We start from the raw sequence: 13,874 nt of genomic DNA on the forward strand, positions 1-13,874 counted from the left end.
ACTGCTCCAGGGCCGGCTCTAGGCTCATGGTGGCCCTGGGCAGGGAGCGTAGGTAGGGGGCCCGGAAGAGGGGGTCCGGGCAGGGCGGAGCGCGCAGGCCCGTATAGAGGGGAGGGGGTCAGGGAGTTTAGAAGTGGAACAGAGCCGGAGGCCGCCAAATCCCTACTAGGGGCCACCACACAAATATGTATCCATCCTCAGAGGATTAATATATTAAGGTTATATATTGGCGTGGTGGCCCCTGGGGTTTGGTGGCCCTGTGCAGGTGCACAGCTTGCACATGCCTAGAGCCGGCCCCGACTGCTCTGCTGACGAGGGAAACAGTCCCGAAACCCGGGCCATGTCTCGGGTCCAGAGAACTTGGGGATAATGAGTAACTACTCGCACCAACTGTGGTATACTACTTTTTACTCGTCCATCTACATGCACTACATGTACCAGAGTGCTAAGGGGCGACCCGGAGGAGAGGCTAGTGGTGTGCGATCCATCTTGGTTGTACTTAAACGGCTCCCATGAGCCCTGAGCTGGCGAGCTCTTGGAGATGCACCTGCGCGCCAGAGAGGCATCAGGGCCTGTGACAGTTACTTGGCGGCCTTCTCATCCACCCCAAACACTGCTCTGCTGACGAGGGAAACTGTCCCGAAACCCGGGCCATATCTCGGGTCCAGAGAACTTGGGGATAATGAGTAACTACTCGCACCAACTGTGGTGAACTACTTTTTACTCGTCCATCTACATGCACTACATGTACCAGAGTGCTAAGGGGCGACCCGGAGGAGAGGCTAGTGGTGTGCGATCCATCTTGGTTGTACTTAAACGGCTCCCGTGAGCCCTGAGCTGACGAGCTCTTGGAGACGCACCTGCGCGCCAGAGAGGCATCAGGGCCTGTGACGGTTACTTGGCGGCCTTCTCATCCACCCCAAACACTGCTCTGTTGACGAGGGAAACTGTCCCGAAATCCGGGCCATGTCTCGGGTCCAGAGAACTTGGGGATAATGAGTAACTACTCGCACCAACTGTGGGGAACTACTTTTTACTCGTCCATCTACATGCACTACATGTACCAGAGTGCTAAGGGGCGACCCGGAGGAGAGGCTAGTGGTGTGCGATCCATCTTAGTTGTACTTAAACGGCTCCCGTGAGCCCTGAGCTGACGAGCTCTTGGAGACGCACCTGCGTGCCGGAGAGGAATCAGGGCCTGTGACGGTTACTTGGCGGCCTTCTCATCCACCCCAAACACTGCTCCAGGGCCGGTTCTAGGCTCATGGTGGCCCTGGGCAGGGAGAGTAGGTAGGGGGCCCGGAAGAGGGGGTCCGGGCAGGGCGGAGCGCGCAGGCCAGTATAGAGGGGAGGGGGTCAGGGAGTTTAGAAGTGGAACAGAGCCGGAGGCCGCCAAATCCCTACCAGGGGCCACCACGCAAATATGTATCCATCCTCAGAGGATTAAGATATTAAGGATATATATTGGCATGGTGGCCCCTGGGGTTTGGTGGCCCTGTGCAGGTGCACAGCTTGCACATGCCTAGAGCCGGCCCGACTGCTCTGCTGACGAGGGAAACAGTCCCGAAACCCGGGCCATGTCTCGGGTCCAGAGAACTTGGGGATAATGAGTAACTACTCGCACCAACTGTGGTATACTACTTTTTACTCGTCCATCTACATGCACTACATGTACCAGAGTGCTAAGGGGCGACCCGGAGGAGAGGCTAGTGGTGTGCGATCCATCTTGGTTGTACTTAAACGGCTCCCGTGAGCCCTGAGCTGACGAGCTCTTGGAGACGCACCTGCGCGCCGGAGAGGCATCAGGGCCTGTGACAGTTACTTGGCGGCCTTCTCATCCACCCCAAACACTGCTCTGCTGACGAGGGAAACTGTCCCGAAACCCGGGCCATATCTCGGGTCCAGAGAACTTGGGGATAATGAGTAACTACTCGCACCAACTGTGGTGAACTACTTTTTACTCGTCCATCTACATGCACTACATGTACCAGAGTGCTAAGGGGCGACCCGGAGGAGAGGCTAGTGGTGTGCGATCCATCTTGGTTGTACTTAAAAGGCTCCCGTGAGCCCTGAGCTGACGAGCTCTTGGAGACGCACCTGCGCACCAGAGAGGCATCAGGGCCTGTGACGGTTACTTGGCGGCCTTCTCATCCACCCCAAACACTGCTCTGCTGACGAGGGAAACTGTCCCGAAATCCGGGCCATGTCTCGGGTCCAGAGAACTTGGGGATAATGAGTAACTACTCGCACCAACTGTGGTGAACTACTTTTTACTCGTCCATCTACATGCACTACATATACCAGAGTGCTAAGGGGCGACCCGGAGGAGAGGCTAGTGGTGTGCGATCCATCTTGGTTGTACTTAACCGGCTCCCGTGAGCCCTGAGCTGACGAGCTCTTGGAGACGCACCTGTGCGCCGGAGAGGCATCAGGGCCTGTGACGGTTACTTGGCGGCCTTCTCATCCACCCCAAACACTGCTCTGCTGACGAGGGAAACTGTCCAAAAACCCGGGCCATGTCTCGGGTCCAGAGAACTTGGGGATAATGAGTAACTACTCGCACCAACTGTGGTGAACTACTTTTTACTCGTCCATCTACATGCACTACATGTACCAGAGTGCTAAGGGGTGACCTGGAGGAGAGGCTAGTGGTGTGCGATCCATCTTGGTTGTACTTAAACGGCTCCCGTGAGCCCTGAGCTGACGAGCTCTTGGAGACGCACCTGCGCGCCAAAGAGGCATCAGGGCCTGTGACGGTTACTTGGCGACCTTCTCATCCACACCAAACACTGCTCTGCTGACGAGGGAAACTGTCCCGAAACCCGGGCCATGTCTCGGGTCCAGAGAACTTGGGGATAATGAGTAACTACTCGCACCAACTGTGGTGAACTACTTTTTACTCGTCCATCTACATGCACTACATGTACCAGAGTGCTATGGGGCGACCCGGAGGAGAGGCTAGTGGTGTGCGATCCATCTTGGTTGCCCTTAAGACACAAAGCTGTCTTAGTTCCTTAAAGGAAAAAATAGCAAATCCTGATGGTGCCTTTGGAGGGTCACTCTCAACAGAGACATTCCCAGTGGAACCCTCTGCTCCAGACATTGCTCTAGTGTGGGTGGATATGTTGCAATCTACCTACACTGGTGTTTACCTACTAAACCTATCTAGTAGTTGTAGTCAGGGTGTGCTACTCCCTATCCTCTACAACAACTAAGTTCAGTAGAACTTATGTATACTAGTCTTCTTTTATATGTACCTAACAGGTACCTGTATGATCTTTCAAATGATAATCTCAAAGATTGTAATGGTAAAACAACATCAAGCTCAGATCCCAATCCGCTGCTCACTAATGTGAGAAGTTGGTCTGGTATATAATGCTCACTAATTCTAGTGATCACTTTGTACCATGCCAAGCAACCCTTATGATGATCGGTTGTAAGTCAACCTTATAGACCAGTTATCCTAGTGGTAACGTGGACAAATCAGTCTTAGGCTAAACTCTGAAAGGCATGTGGAGCCAGCTGAATTACCATACACAACCCCCTTGAATACCAAATGAAAGGAAACCACACAGATATATATTGAAAATATATATATATATTGAAAATATATATATATTTATTAACTACAAATATCCCCTGAACTCTTTATGAGCACAGAAGCACAAGCGTTAAACAAAACACAGTTTAAAATACACACAAGTTGCACAATATGGATGAGCCCTAGGAGCCACCTAAACCATATACTAAGAAAGTGGTATAAGAGATACCAATCGATAGGGAAACAGGCCTAGGGCCTTGGGAATCACTGGAGCTGATCGGGACTAGCAGTGACTAAGTCGGCAAAGGCCCGCGGGACTCGGGTGCAGTGTTTAAAGTGCACACACTCACCAATACAAAGTCTATGGTGCGTAAAAGTTAGAAAGTTAGGTAGTTCGGAACCTTCCGAGTGACCTAGAAAGCTGAAACGTGAGACACAGGCCCTAGAGGTGTGTACCAGTGTAGGAACACCGGCGTTGCTTATTTACCTCACCCACAGGAAGCGGGTGCATAGGGTCGAAGTAGTGTCGGGTTTCGTCACGCTGTTCGATGGTGCTTGGAGCTGAAGATGCTGCAGGCGGCTCAAGGTGAAGAGTTCCGGTGGATCCAAGTGTGGATCTGAAGATGTGAAGACCTGAAAGCAGAGGGGACAATGTTCAAAGTCACTCGCCAGTGACTACCGTGAAACCAGATTGGAACCAGGCGATGTCGGGTGCAAACAGGCATTGAGGTGTAGCTTCTCTCTGCAGCCACGTGGACACCGGGGGTCGAGGACGTCCAGGATTTGGTCACCAGCTGTCCCACGCAGGCTTCTTGCTGTTGGCGTGTCGGCAACTTGATCAGAGCAAACAGGCCTTGGCTAATGCAAGCCACGCAAGAGTTGAAAAAGGCTTCTTACTCGGACCAGCAAGGTCAGAGCGGGTGCTCCTTTTTACAGGAGCGAGGGCAAGTCTGGAGCAACCAGACCCGCAGTGTAGTTCTTCGGTTTCGTCGCCAAGATGGCCGCTGACCACGTGGCTAGTGGCCGGGATGGCGCGTCGAGTGGCACAATGCAAAAGGGCCCCACACAGATCGTGGAGATGCTGGGGGGCTGATCTTCAGTGCAAGAGCTGCTCGGTGGTAGGGGTTCTCAGTCCCCAAAGCACAACGTCGAGGATGCCTCTGATGCTGCGCAGTCAGCTCTTCGGGTGTCTTCCAAGATGTCCGGTCCCACGTCTCTCGGTGCCTCCACGGGTCCCTTCTTTGCAGAGATTGTGGATCGGTCTTTGCGAAGTCTGAAGGTCTGGGTCTTGTCAGGCTCTGGGTTTGGGCTCTGGCGGGAGGCGGTGGCAAAGCAGACGTTGATTCGCTGGTTGGTACCTGTATTCACAGGGTGGCCACTCCTAGGCCACAAGGGAGATTCTCTTCAGTCTTCTGTGCAGCAGAATGTCGAAGTTCAGTCTTCTTCTTTGTTTAAAGTTGATTTCAGGATGATCTGCTGTGCAATGGCACTGCTCCCACTCTTATTCCCAATCTGAGGGGTGGATCACCTACTAGGTCCCTTCTCTGGGTGGGACCAGGAAGGGGGGCGGTTACACCCCCTTTCCTTTGTCCAGCTCCTCGCCAGCCCTGGGTCTGAAAAGTCCCAGGACCGGTTTGGACTGGCTTATGCACGGGGACACCTTGTGTGCCCCGGGCATGTCTCAATCTATTCAGCCCTGTCCTACCCAATACACAAAACCCTGTCTGGGGTGGTGCTCGCACCTCCCAAGGCAGGAAACCCTTTGTCCAAGCCTTCCTCGCTGGAAGGACTCCCAGCAGCAGGAGGTCAGACTTGTGTCTGTGGTGGCAGCATCCATTTTGTGATGCCGGGGTTAAGGCTACACACATGTCGTGTCCCTCTAGAAGGGTGGAATGCTATCCCCGTCGACAGAACTGTCGAGGGGATAGTATTCCAAATTGTATGACACCTTACTCGACATGTTTTGATAACGCCAAACCAAAGATAGCATATAACCGCGAGGATTATAATGCACTTAATTGTATATGGTATGGCAATATCCCGGAACAGCTAAGGGAGTGGTTCCCGACAGCTGCAGACAGGCTCAGCTCATGCTAGAGCACCATCTCACATATTTCCAAGCACTCTGCCTCCAGGATTGATGAGGCCTTCCATAGGAGTGGCTGATAGGAACATATGTGTCCAGTTTAAGGTTAGATATAGGGATACTATATCTAAGTAAGAGGTGATTACACCAACTTACCCCAGCTGAGTGATCAGCCAGTTGTGTCAAATATGGAGGCCAGGCCTGGGGTGGCACAATACATGCTGCAGCCCCTGGTAGGCCTTGGAAACACCTATGCCCTGGGTGCCTAGGGTACACTGTTACAGGGGCCAATAAGGTGAACCAGTTCCAATTGTGTATGCACCTAAGGTACATGGAGTCCATTTTAAGGAGAGAGCAATCAGCCTGGGGCCCTTAATAGCAGGATCCCAGGCCAACTATGTCGAAAACCAGCTAAACACCAGGCAAAAAGTTTGGGGGTAACCATAGTCAGATGTCCACCTTCCTACATCCATGCCCTACCATTTTTTTCAATGTATGTTTTTCCTCTATGATTGTCCTATCTGGCCACATTAAGGGGGCTAATGTGGCCAGATTTGCAATTTTTTGAAACCTCTTTAACATTGCTTATACCACATCCGCCCTCCCAAGTGTGAAATGTGTTAAAAGTTGAAAAAAGATAACACACAATGTATCTCACAACTTAGGGAAAGTAGATGAGGAGATCAATAAATGGATTGGTAGGTGGAATTCTGGAGAAGTTTAGAGAGAGAGAGAGAGACAAGTACAGCATTCATCTATCCCCTCTCTCTTGGAAAGAAGATAACAGTTAACGTATTCAAACATTATTTAGCAGCCTTCAGATTCACAAGCTGGTCCTAGGATACACAGATCAAAAATGTTTGTTATAATAGTAAAGGAAATGGTATAATAATAAACAAAATAATATTGTACATATATATAGTACATCTTCACTCTTCTGGTATTGTCTGTTTTCGTAACCGCTGAAATGCATAACATCAGGAGCCACATGGAGGTTCCTTGGAGAAGAGAAGACTTGTGGGATCTGAAAAGACAATAACAATATTTGAGAGTCAAAGTAAGTATGGTGCTCAAAGAGAGTACAGTGCATCAGCTGACATATGATTAACTAAGGGCCAATTTAGTAATGATTCCAGACAACCAGCTGCATGTGCCTTTAATAAATAATCGCCCAAATAATAAAGAAAAGTTTAGCTGTGCCCTTTATGTCCACTTATATGCACTTAGACTTTGCCACACGTGCCAATACTGTGTATTTTCTGTAATAAATCACCTCTTTGCAGTCTGCATGGTATTCCTCTTTGAGGCTTTCTTCCTATTGCAATGGAGAGACATTAGTCCTTCTCCTGGGTGTTATTGATCAGACTTAAACATGGTATTTCTTCCAAAAAGAGACAGACCTAATGAACAAGAAATAAAAAGAAAATGTGTTTTAGTCTAGTCAATGTAAATGGAGAAGTTTGAAAAGAATCAGGAAATGCTATAGTGTAATTGACAAAACACAAATAAAATAACACTTCCGGTGTTAATCTAGAATGATTAGCCAAACCTTACATGTTCGGTTCACTTACGCCTGTCTCATCTATCACATGAATCATCATTTGTCATTCTATGATTCATGTTCCCTTTTTCTTTTTTATTCAAATCCTTTTTTCAAAATATCATAATAATATTACAGGTGACTGTAGATGGCAATGAGCGTGTGCAAGAGTATGAGTAATAACGCTTGAAGGCAAATACACGTGGACGAGGAGATGTTGAATATGCAGAACAGTATTTGCACGGGGACCAGGTATCCTGTTACAGAGCATGGAAGATGTAACAAATATTCAACATACTATACACTCACAACAGAACAAAATGAAAAAAGGGTAGACCTCACCCACCTCTACTCAGCTAATTCCCAACAGGTAGGAGAAAGGACAGAGCCTGGGATGTGCAGACCACCCTACAAAGAGGAGCGAGATGCACCAATACCTTCCACGTGGGTCTGAGGAGGGCTCTCCCAAGGCGTTTACCTCTTTTAGTCGTAAAAGCTGCAAGGTTTTTAGTCTAGGGGGGTGTAGAGCATAGAATTCTAATCTAGATATATAGTTAATGAGTGGGTGCAAAGTAACTGAGAAGTTGTTTCCATTGGGTGTAGGTGGGCGTGGGAGAGGTGTTCCATCACCAGAGTAATATGTGATGTCATCAGCAGTGCATTGAGGGGGTGCGAGTTATAGTTACCTGAACTAACTATGATGGCCTAATTTCTCTGGTTTTGTATGAGTGAAATTTCCAACTAACTATAATGTTCGTCCCTGACACCCGTATTTTTCTCCGTGAATTTCTAATGTTTTTTAAATGCTAATTTCTAATTATAAAGTCCCTGAAACCTATGTTTTTTCAGTGAATATTTATATCAGTGACTATGTGTCTGACTACACAAACACGTTTTTGCTGAGGCTACTAGAAACTTTGTTCTTCTTTCTTCAGACCATCCTCCTGTTTCCTTAGCAAGCCTGGCCCTGGAGTCTAGGGGTAAGGAGGACTATGCCAGCAAGAGATAGCTTCTCTGCTACACAATCAAAAGTTGAAGGACATTCTGCTGGCCTTTCATTGACTAGTCATCTTGAAGGAGAAGGAGACAGCAGTGATAGCTTCCTCCAGTAGTTAACCAGCAGAACACAGGGCTAGTGATCACAACACCTCCACCACTTAACCAGTCAAGCACACTGTCCCCTACAGCATTGTACCCCACTACACATTAACTGCAGATGTCTTCCATTCAGTGTTGTTATACACTCGGAACAAAGTCAAACTGACCCACAAGAACATTATAAAAAGTCTGCAAGTTTTAGTGGGATATTTTCAGTGGAGCAGGGATGGGCTGGTTGTGAGTATTGTGGGTGGTAACAGTTGGAAAAAGGGTAGTTTTCTATTTCGTGTTTGATTACTTTAGATTTAGATAGTGTTGTGGGCTTGTTGCTTGTGAAGTGGGTTTGAACATTTGAGAAAGGGGAAATATTTGGAATTAATGTTCTTTAGGGTTTATGGAGGGGGCAATTTTGTTTTATTCAACATATGGTTTCTTACTATTTTTAAATAGAGTATTATTACTAGTTGTTTACACTCATGTTTAGTGAAGCATCCCATTAACTAATCCCAGGAATCATCACCTACTTTGTATCTATAAATAGGCTGACCCCTATACATGGTCCATCAGAAAGAAATTGTCCTAATGTGCATCCCCATCACCTTCCCTCTAGTCTCACTCTACCTGAGTCAATGCTTAATTTGAGCCGGTGGTTGAAGCTGAGCCCACCGGCACTCATTTTAGGGGATCCACACTTATTTTCCCTCATCAGACTTTCATCCAAGAGTAAACGAGAGAAAAATACAAAAGGGGGTAAGCAAAAGGGAGAACAGGATAGGAAACAGTGACAAAGGAAGAAAGCATGGATGAAAAAGGACCATCAAGAGGGAAATAAGGGGGCATTGATTGTCTTGTGAAAGGTAGAATTGAGACTACTCACCTTGGTATTCAGCATACCGATATTTGTAGTTCTGGCCACTGGCTTCAGATCAAAACTTTGGGCCCTGGCACATCTTGTTTTACAAATAAAGCACCGACCTAAGCTCACTTATCAGCCTACCCCAGTGTAGTTGGACTGCCCCAAATTGACCATGCCCAATCTTTGCCCCCCTTCATGACTTAATGACACTTGAGCACCCAGCCTCCCTCAGTAATAGCTGTGTACTATCCTATTCTCTGCAGTTACTACGATTTAGTGCTTGCATTTACAACTGATAGTCACATTATATACTTTCAACCAAACCTAACCACTCCCTCCTTTCGGTTTTATCTGACCAGAAATATCTAGCAACTTTCCCAAAACCTGTGAGTAGCTATTCATGCAGACTAGTTGCCAAAGGGGCTAACTGTTAATGGCTCTAGGAGGCTCAAACAGGGAAGACATTACAGGTAAAACAAGTTTCTTCTTATTTAGAAGGGGGAAGGGGAACCAGCACAGCAAAATATTTTATTCTGTACAATAAAACTAAAAGAAAAGACATGGAGATTGGAAACTCTAGGAAAGTAATGATCATAGAAACTAATAAACATTTAAGTCACTAGAGGAGAATACTTCATCAAAATCTATGTGTAGATTGATTCGAAGTAGGGCACAAGGTCCAAAGAAATGACACAATAGCTATCCATGCCCTACCATTTTTTTCAATGTATTTTTTCCTCTATGGTTGTCCTATCTGGCCACATTAAGGGGGCTAATGTGGCCAGATTTGCATTTTTTGTAACCTCTTTAATGTTGCTTATACCACATCTGCCCTCCCAAGTGTGAAATGTGCTAAAAGTGGAAAAAGATAACATCACAAACGTATCTCACAACCTAGGGAAAGTAGATGAGGAGATCAATGAATGGATGGGTAGGTGGAATTATGGAGAAGTTTAGAGAGAGAGAGAGACAAGCGTAGAATTCATCTATCCCATCTCTCTTGGAAAATAGATAACAAGTTATCTTATTCAAACAGTATTTAGCAGCCTTCAGATTCACAAGCTGGTCCTAGGATACACAGATTAAAAATGTTTTTGATAATAGTAAAGGAAATGGTATAATATTAAACAAAATAATACTGTATACATATAGTACATCTTCACTCTTCTGGTATTGTCTGTTTTCGTAACCGCTGAAATGCATAACATCAGGAGCAACATGGAGGTTCCTTGGAGAAGAGAAGACTTGTGGGATCTGAAAAGACAATAACAATATTTGAGAGTCAAAGTAAGTATGGTGCTCAAAGAGAGTACAGTGCATCAGCTGACAAATGATTAACTAAGGGCCAATTTAGTAATGATTCCAGACAACCACACAACCAGTTGCATGTACCTTTAATAACTGATTGCCCAAATAATAAAACAAGTTTAGCTGTGCCCTTTATGTCCACTTATATGCACTTGGGCTTTGCCACACGTGCCAATACTGTGTATTTTCTTAAATAAATCACCTCTTTGCAGTCTGTAGGGTATTCCTCTTTGAGGCTTTCTTCCTGTTGCAATGGAGCTCCTGTGTGTTATTGATCAGACTTACAAATGTTATTCATTTCTAAAAGAGACAGACCTAATGAACAAGAAATAAAAAGAAAATGTGTTTTAGTCTAGTCAAAGTAAATGGAGAAGATTGAAAAGAATTAAGAAATGTTGTAGTGTAATTGACAAACAGAAATAAAATAACACTTCCAGTGTTAATCTAGAATGATTGCCCGAAACCTTACATGTTCAGTTCACTTACGCCTGTATTATCTATCACGTGAATCATCATTTGTCATTCATTGATTCAAGTTCCCTTTTTCTTTTTTATCCAAATTATTTTATATAATTTTTTTAAAATATCACAATAATATTACAGGTGACTGTAGATGGCAATGAGCGTGTGCAAGAGAATGCGTAATAACGCTTGAAGGCAAATACAAGTGGACGAGGAGATCCTGAATATGCAGAACATTATTTGCACTGGGACCAGGTATCCTGTTATAGAGCATGGAAGATGTAACATATTATTCAACATACTATACACTCACAACAGAACAAAATTAAAAAAGGGTAAATGTAAATGTATGTATTGCGATTTATATAGCGCACGTATCACGCAAAAGCATCAAGGCGCTTGCCTTGGGAACCCGTCCTGGCTTTTTCCCTGTGAGATAAACCCTACTGGGCATCCCCAAGGTGAAAGCCAGGCATCCCGCAGCGGGTGGGCCGCCATAGTGGAGATTAAGCAACTATTGCCCAGAGTTGCAGCGTGGGACCCCATGATTAGAATCGGCACCGAGGCGAGAATTATCGAGTCCATGGACATTTTGGGCTCAGGACCCTGCCGCGTCGGGAATTAAACCCTGGTCCCGGGCCTGACCTCTGCATCAGGGTCTGCCGCTCTAATCAGTGAGCCACACTCCTCCACCTCACCCACCCCTACCCAGCCAATTCCCAACAGATAGGAGAAAGGACAGAGCCTTGGATGTGGAGACCACCCTACAAAGAGGAGCGGGATGCCCCAATACCTTCCACGTGGGTCTGAGGAGGGCTCTCCCAAGGCAATTACCTCTTTTAGTCGAAAGGCGGCAAGGTTTTCAGTCTAGGGGATTGAGCATAGAATTCTAATCTAGGCATATTGTTAATGAGTGGGTGCCATGTAACTGAGAAGTTCTTTCAATTGGGTGTAGGTGCTTTGGAGACGTGTTCCATCACAAGAGTATGCCAAAGCCTGTTGAAACATAATTCGATAGGTGGGGCCTCTTTTCTTTTCCAGAACAGAGCGATGTGCTGTTTTCCAGTGCCTGTCATAATAGTCCTCCATTCACAGTGTGTCATTCGCCCTAGGTGTGTGAATTGAAGGCCCAGGAGCAATGCCCCTCGGTCGGCTGAGATGGGATGGGCAAGCGTGTTCTTGATATTGGCGAGAATTTCTTTCCAGGTTACCTGTTTCAAGCGCCTCACCCATCTATCAATGCTTCCTTTTTAGGGCTCGTCCTTTCCTATTCCGCAGGAATAGGAAACGAGCCCTAATGCAGTCAAACCATTTCTTAAGGCCAAGGGCTCTCAGAGGATTTTGGGAAGTGCAAGCCGCCTCGTGCACAAACTTGCCTGAGCCTTCTGCCTATCAGCCTGCCAGTTCTCCTCCCCTAATTATTCATTCCACTTGTGACTCCCCACATCAAAGCCTCAGCCTCCCTCCCTTGCCATTTGCTTTCTAACCAGCATGCCTCGCATAATTGCATCAGACCCGACACTTCAAAGGAATGCGCCCGAGAGCCACTTTCACGGCCGTGCATTTCTCTTCCCCCCTCCCCACAGCAATGCCAGGAGCTTGTTCTTCACTTTTTCTTGTTTGTGAAATCTTGCGTTGTTCATAAATACATAAACAACATGCTTTAGACGTCTTCTTTTGTCCTCAACACTAACACATAAGTTACCCTGGTGCCTCGCCACATGTCCAATTGCTCTTTTTCTGGTAACACCACGCGCACAATAATTGAGTTAGGCTGGCGCCCATTGCTACAAAAGAAGTGCTTCTCCTCTGCATCCGTAATGGCATTTTGTATATAAAGTTGCCTTTAACCTTTCTGCTCTATATGTTGTTAGGAGCATTTTGTGCTAAATTGCAAGCACAGCATGCGTGTGGTCTTAAAAAACACATGTGCATAATGTGCACGCAGTTAATTTGCCGTTATCACAGCATATTAAAAAACACGTGCGTAATGTGCACGCAGTTCATTTGCCGTACCAGTGCATTATAAAACTATTTACAAAAATGCCGTACTGCTTATTTGCATAACCAATATGACGCAATGATATACTAATCCAGTCCTGACGCTCAGCCACATTTCAAATTAAACGCACAATTTTTTCAGATGTACATTTTCGATGCTTAAAATTGCATTAGCTAAAGTTGCGATCTAGCTTACGGTTCTCATTGTTAATAGCATTTTGCCCTTAAAGTTACCTCACCCTTCAGCTTTAGCTGTTTTAAAATACATCAAGGTAGTCAATGTTGTGCGTCCAGCTAGCGCCATATAGGTGATTTGTTTCTCTTTCTTAGCGCCTCAAAACATAGCACTTAAATTGCTATGGCCCCATTGGCCCGACACATTTCTAATATTTGCCCTTCTTGATAACAACTCATGCAGAATGCTTATGTTAGCCTGACGCCCATTGCTACACAAAAACTGCTTCTGTGCCAGGCCTTGTGCTTTGGCGTACATGCGTTATTAAGCATTTTTACAAATTTTGGTTGAAAATATATGGACGCAGACAATGTTGCACATCAATCTGTGAACGCGCACTTTTTCAGCTGTACATTTTCGATGATTAAAATTGCATTAGCTAAAGTTGCGTTTTACCTATGTAAGCTAGCTGCCGTAATAGCACTTTTCGGCTTTAACAGGTTTAAAATACATTGACTAAATTTACGATCTAGCTATGTATGCAGCTTTGCTAGCACGATTGCAGTCATTAGCTTTAGTTATTTGAAATGCATCAAGGCAGACAATGTGGCGCGTACAACCAGCCACCATAAGGACAGTATAGGGAAAATCTAATTCTGAACACTATATCGGTTCCTACAGAACTGTTCGTTTATTGTAAGGGCAATACTGAATATTGAAGATTCCTTAAACATCAACGGGCACTTAATATTCCTATTCATGAAGGTAACTATTAGAGATGTTTCAAATGTGTCAGCAACCACGTCA

This window comes from Lissotriton vulgaris, chromosome 10 (assembly GCF_964263255.1).
Source record: "Lissotriton vulgaris chromosome 10, aLisVul1.2, whole genome shotgun sequence".
NCBI classification, from domain to species: domain Eukaryota; kingdom Metazoa; phylum Chordata; class Amphibia; order Caudata; family Salamandridae; genus Lissotriton; species Lissotriton vulgaris.